This window comes from Nothoprocta perdicaria, unplaced genomic scaffold (assembly GCF_003342845.1).
Source record: "Nothoprocta perdicaria isolate Ctin4 unplaced genomic scaffold, notPer1 scaffold_108, whole genome shotgun sequence".
Classification (NCBI taxonomy): domain Eukaryota; kingdom Metazoa; phylum Chordata; class Aves; order Tinamiformes; family Tinamidae; genus Nothoprocta; species Nothoprocta perdicaria.
In genome coordinates this window covers 2,627,867-2,633,866 of record NW_020454183.1, presented here as the reverse complement: position 1 = coordinate 2,633,866, position 6,000 = coordinate 2,627,867, and positions in this window count along the sequence as shown.

Genomic DNA, 6,000 nt, shown 5'->3' with positions numbered 1-6,000 from the left:
ATACAATAAAAATGCAGATATCATAGTGATGAACTTTGCGGCAAAAAAAAACACAAAAAAACAGTTTCCAGTCACAATCTCTGCCTATCAACTCTAGCTCTTCACTGAGGTTTTGACACTGAAAAATCAATTCACAATTGGCAACGATAATTAAAATGTCACATTCAAATATTAGCAGCCAAAGTCAACCTCCAAAACTCTCTTTCTTAAACAAACGAAGCCTCTTTGCTTGAACGTACCTCTAACGTGATCTGTGGGTATTATAATCTGGCATCCTGCACGTACACATACCTATATATTGGCAGATTGTACATGTATCCCGAGTCACGTCTCTTGGCTAATAAAGATTCCAAAAGCCTAACTAGTTGAAACTTGTTTTGAGCTTTTTACTTGTAAATAAATATTTAATACTGAGAGAGATTTCCAGAGAAACTCTGCCTTCCACTTCAAGGCTCAGATCCAAAGGATCAGCAGCATTATACTGAAAGACCATAAATGTTTAGAACGCCTGTGTTTCCTAAAAAAACATTCAGAGGAGGAAGGATTGAGACCGATAACTGCAGGCTTAGATCCATATGCCAGCGTGTGCGCACACCTACCACAGGTATGAACGTCAGGCGGCACCTTTCCTTTAAAACATGCACAAAATTCAAAGCACGACAGTGACACGCCAGGCCTAGTGCACGGGTGACCTCTCCGACTGCAGATAAGGAAACCAGGAAGGTGTTTGTTCAAAGGACACAGCTGGGCTGCTCGGGCTGAAGCTCACGCTCGCTTTCCCTAAAGCTCAAGATCTCCCAGGCCAGCTGGCCCAGAGCCCAGGTTTAAGGTCCACCCTCTAGTTCTGCGTTTTTACCTCTGATGGGGGCTCTTGATCACCCAGAATCCCTCTTTGCTGGGACTTTTCCACAGTGAAATGGGACACTCTTACATTTGCACGGAATGGAAAAAAAAAAAAAAAAAAGAGAAGTCTCAATTCCCACTGGTAGATCAGCTCCCACCTGGTCCAATCTGATCTTCCTGGAAAATCCTCTTGGGCAACCAGATGACAAGCAAGCCCACTTGGCCTCCTTCCTTCGAGCCCGTGCAGAGAATGTGGATCAACTTGGTTTTGCAAATGTTTGGAATTTTACATAAACTGCAACAGTTCCCTTAAACTGGAAATGATACCCACAATTCCCCAACATACCTTTAAAATTTAGAGAAAAGAATCAAAGGTCTAAGAGATTCTTTTTGTTTAAGACTGAGGTCATACTTTCTAAAAATAGTCAATGCACCTTACTACTACTCTAATACAAAAAAATACATAATGAAGAGTAAAAACTGTAGAATTCTTTGAAATTGCAGGGGCAACCACTATAGAAAACTCATCCTTATTGTTTAAAAGATCCAGAAAAGATGAGAATTTCTTTCTTATGAGTAAGAAGCCTGGTCATAGAATCATGACAGAGTTTGAGGTTGGAAGGGATCTCTAGAAATCACCTAGTCCAACGCCCCTGCTCCAGCACGGACACCCAGAGCACAGGGCGGCATCCAGGTGGCTCTGGAAGACCTCCAGGGAAGGAGACTCCACAGCCTCCCTGGGCAGCCTGTTCACCCGCGCACTCTCACTGTTACACTATTACATGCAAAGCAAACAAAGTGCCTTTCCCCAGTGAATTTCTCTTACTTCATTCCTAGAGGAACCAAAATCTAATAATTAAAAGTTAGAGAAGGGAATAACAATCCAAATAAATTAATAAATTAATAAATTAATAAATTAATAAATTAATAAATTAATCCCCCCTTGATTTCTGGATATAGAGCCCTTTCCTGAACAGTAAGATATGACATGCTGTGACACTATTTGCAGCTTCCCAAGTTTCGTGGCTCTACGAAGTTTTCACATGCAGACGTTAAATAATTTCCACTGCTGTAAGATCCTGTAATTAACAAATACGACACTCTGTGAAGCACTGTTCACCTCAAAGATGCTCAATCCTGAGCAACTCCTTCTCAACTGCTGAATTTTAGTATACTGTTGTAAAGCCTAGAAAAAAAGCGGGGAAATGTTCAACAAATGGCCTGGCCTAATGGCCTGGCACAACAACTAATGGCACAAGCTGGTGTTTGCCCAGCCTCTAAACAAGCAACACAGGATGGTGATTCTGCCGTCCATCCTATTACCAAAGGTCTTAAAACATGCAGCCTAAACGAAGATCTGAAGAATAAAACATGTACTTGTTTGCTAAATAGGAAGCAAGACTTTTGTGCTATTTTGGAGGCATGATGAGAAAGAACTGGAATTATCTTAACTAAGAAGACCCAGAAACATTTCTCTAACTTTGGGAGGAATAAATGTGATGAGAGGTTTGTTTGTATTTCCATCAGCCGCTCCTGAGGAGCGTGAAGGTGGCACAAAAAGAAGCCACGAACGCCCTGCTGTGTGAAAGAGGATAGACCCAGATTCTCCTCTCCTTCCTCTGCCCACTATTTGCTGCCTTCTTTCTTAATTCACCTGCCCACCTCCCCCCCAAATTGCATGGTGAAGAATATCCCTTACAAAAGGCAAGAGCTGATCTTCTTCGCATTATAAAACCACAGCCAGTGGGTCGCTTCCCGCATCACGGGAATCCACTGGCGGCAGAGCTGACGGGAACGCATCACAAAACAAGGCCCAGGCTGGCAAATCCTCAAATATTTATACACTGATAGCATTACAGACAGTCACTCAAGTAAAGGTTTTGTTATAGAGTGGTTTTTTTGGTATTCCTATCTGGCATCTAACACAAGCAATGTTCCTTAACACATCAGACAGAAATAAGGCAATATAATCTCAAAAGATGGATGATCTTCAAATCAAGATAAATTATTGTGTCAGAGAGCACAGTTCGGAATAACTGTTCCTTGTGATCTCTAAACTACAAAGACAACTAAACAAAATCCCTGCAAAGACTCCAGCTTATCACAGCACCGAGGAAGAACACTCATTCTCATTCTCTCCAGGAAGCAAAATATCCAGATTAATCTCGATAAAGGGGCTGCAACCTGCACAGAAATATGAGGTTGCTCCATGGTCAGCTTTCCTTCCTACCAAAGCAAAAACAAGAGCGCAGAATTTAATCTTTGCTTCCAGACTACAGAGGGCAACCAATATATTTTCCAAGCCCTTTCCTGCATTGAGAAGCTCCAAAATGCCTTTGGTGTTTTAACTTACAATACTGAATAATTAGGAAACATTTATTTCAGAGGATTTTTTCACAAAAAAAAATAGAAAGGCCATAAATGGCATTTCTGATTTCAACACCTAAACCAAGTGCACCAAGCACTGCACCTCCAACCCCTCCAGCCTCTATGAACCTCCTCCTCTTATCAAACACACTGACAAAGAAAGAGGAAGCAAAACTGCATGGAGGAGCAGCACGCTCCTAGTGTGAAATGAAGCACTGCTCTAAGAGGTGACATGAAGCACACTGGCTGCGGTGGTGCCTCCTGTGCCTTCTGGTTGCACCTGGTCTTTCCTAATGCTTGCACACGCCTGGGATGACTCCACGTCTAAGGCTGAGGTTCATGCTACCTGGGCTCTCGGCTCTTCCTAAAGCAGAGCTTAGCCAAGTCACCCAAAGGCACCAACAAGAAAGAATAACCAGATGAAGCTTTCATCAACGGCCAGATCGGGGCAATGCAAGGAGGAAACCACTCTTTATACCTCAGGCACATTTGTGATTTCAACGGTTATATATAACGTGTATATATATACGTACAGCCACTGCTTTAACAAACTGACTAGGAAAACACATGGGAAAAAAAAAAAAAAAAAGAAAAAAGAAAGAAAAGAGGCCATGGAAAAATGCACTAGAAGTGATAAGAGTCTCTAAAGTGATCTAGCCAACACTCCTAAAAGATCATGGAAATCTTCAATAACTTATTCATTTAATGAAGCTAGTGGTATTTGGTATTTTAGATTACATTTCTTGATAGTATTTCCTCTTACTTTAAAAATTCTTGATATAATTGAGAACTAGCCTGACATAACGCATTCAAGAGAAAAGAAAAATCCATTTCAAGATCTCCTCAAAACATTAAAAAGATAAAAAATCACACCTATATTTCAGTACAGAGGCAGAAAGCTGAAGGTGAAACATCCATACGAAATAGCAGGGCACTGACTTGCATAGTTACTTAACCAAGTTTGTGTCTATAAATACATTTCAAGGTTGCTATTGCCAACAGAACTGTAAATATTTAAAAAGAAACACACTATAACCCTTAGACTAAAGCACACACATTTCCTCACACAGCAGAGCGCTTTTACTTTAGCACGCCATGTCACAGCTCACCCTTGAAATTTATCTTAAAGAACTAAATAAAAAGTCAACTCTTTTGCCATGTGAGCTGTTCTTTTTTTAAAAGAACACACATGCAACATTTAACACATTAAATTTAAACTGTCTGCATTATTATATCATTCTTAAAGCTCACTGATAATCTTCCTCGCCCTCAAAAAAGCAGCAGCAGTTCAGGCAATTCCGTCATACACAAAAACACTGCTGGTGCCACTTCCCAAACCATGGTCTTCCCCAAACATGGAGCCCAATCTATCCCTTGAACTTCCTGCTTTGGGTCATATGTCTAATCTCCAATGAAACTAGCATAACATTGAGTCAGCCACCGAAACATGTGGGCTAGCTTTGTAAAGCTCCTCCATAAAAGAAGTCCTGCCTTTGGTATCTAGGCAGGACACGCTCGGGCTGTTGTAAAATCTCATGTAGTTAGTTCTCTTCAGAGAAGGGGAATCTGTACGTTCAGCAGTCGTCTTGCTTGGGTATTTTTATAAAACATTCCTCCACTCCGTGCCCGCTCATCACTAAGCCGCTTACGCAGACACTAGACAGAGCATGTGATTCATTTGTGTATCCTTAGTCTTCCCAAACATCTGATAAAGACGCGCAGTAGGTCACTCTGTCCCCATGGAGTCGCACCAAGGTTACAGGTCTTGTAACTGCCTCGATTAATTCAGTTCCCCCAGGGATCCTAATAGGTGGACACAGGTGAATTATGTTCTTCTGGATATACGTCATTAGTATGAGGTGACACCCTTTCTCCCCGTCATCAGCCCCAGATAAGTAACCGTGCCAGAGTTCGGCCATCCAGGGCTTTTTTTCCAAATACATCATCTCGCAATCAGAAAAAGCTTCTTCCAAGCAGGAAATCCCAGCTCCTCGCTGAGCACATCACAAATGAACCCCCAAAGCGCCTTTGCTGCTCTCTGCGAGTGTTTGAAGAAGTTAGCTCAGGAGTCCCCGCTGGCCTCGCTCGGCCGCGCGCTGACGTCTCGCAGCAGCCGTTAGCGGTGACTTGCGCCAACCCTGCGAACACCGCGGCAGGGTGACACTCTGCCTGTTGGTGCGGCTGTTGAGGACACCCAGGGACCCACAGCGCGGGGGCCACCACTCTTCCAGAACAAGCAGCCCCCGGATGCCGGGGCTCCGGCTCGTGGGCCCCGGCTCTCCTGCGTCAGAAACACGGGACAGCGGCGGCCGCGCTGTCCCTCACTACCAGGGGAGGCAGGGGAAGCTCCCTGCCGTTTTGGGGCTCCCTGGGGGTATTTCAACACCCCCCGCTCTCCCTCAGCCTACAGACACGAGTGTGCTCGCGCAGCACCACGGGACAGTGCGGCTGTCTCTCCAAGGGCGCTCAGGCACCAGCACGTTTTGGAAGAGCCTTGGAGGACGAGGGATTGGGGCTGTGCCACTCAGGGCGCCATGAAGCTGCCAGTTTTTCTTTTGGGGACTGGAGGGATCAAAACCCTGGGCGCTCCGTGCTGGATGGGCACCACGGCGCTACGTGAAGCGAGAGCCCCTGTGTGAACCCGCACACGCGCAGCCAACAGATCCGTAAGGAACAGAAAGGCAAGGCAGGCGATGAAGTAAGGCTCTGGAAATAAAGCTCGCTCAAACATTTGAATTACAATTGTAATGCAATTACCCAAATTACTTATCTGTCCTTCTGCAAAGCACA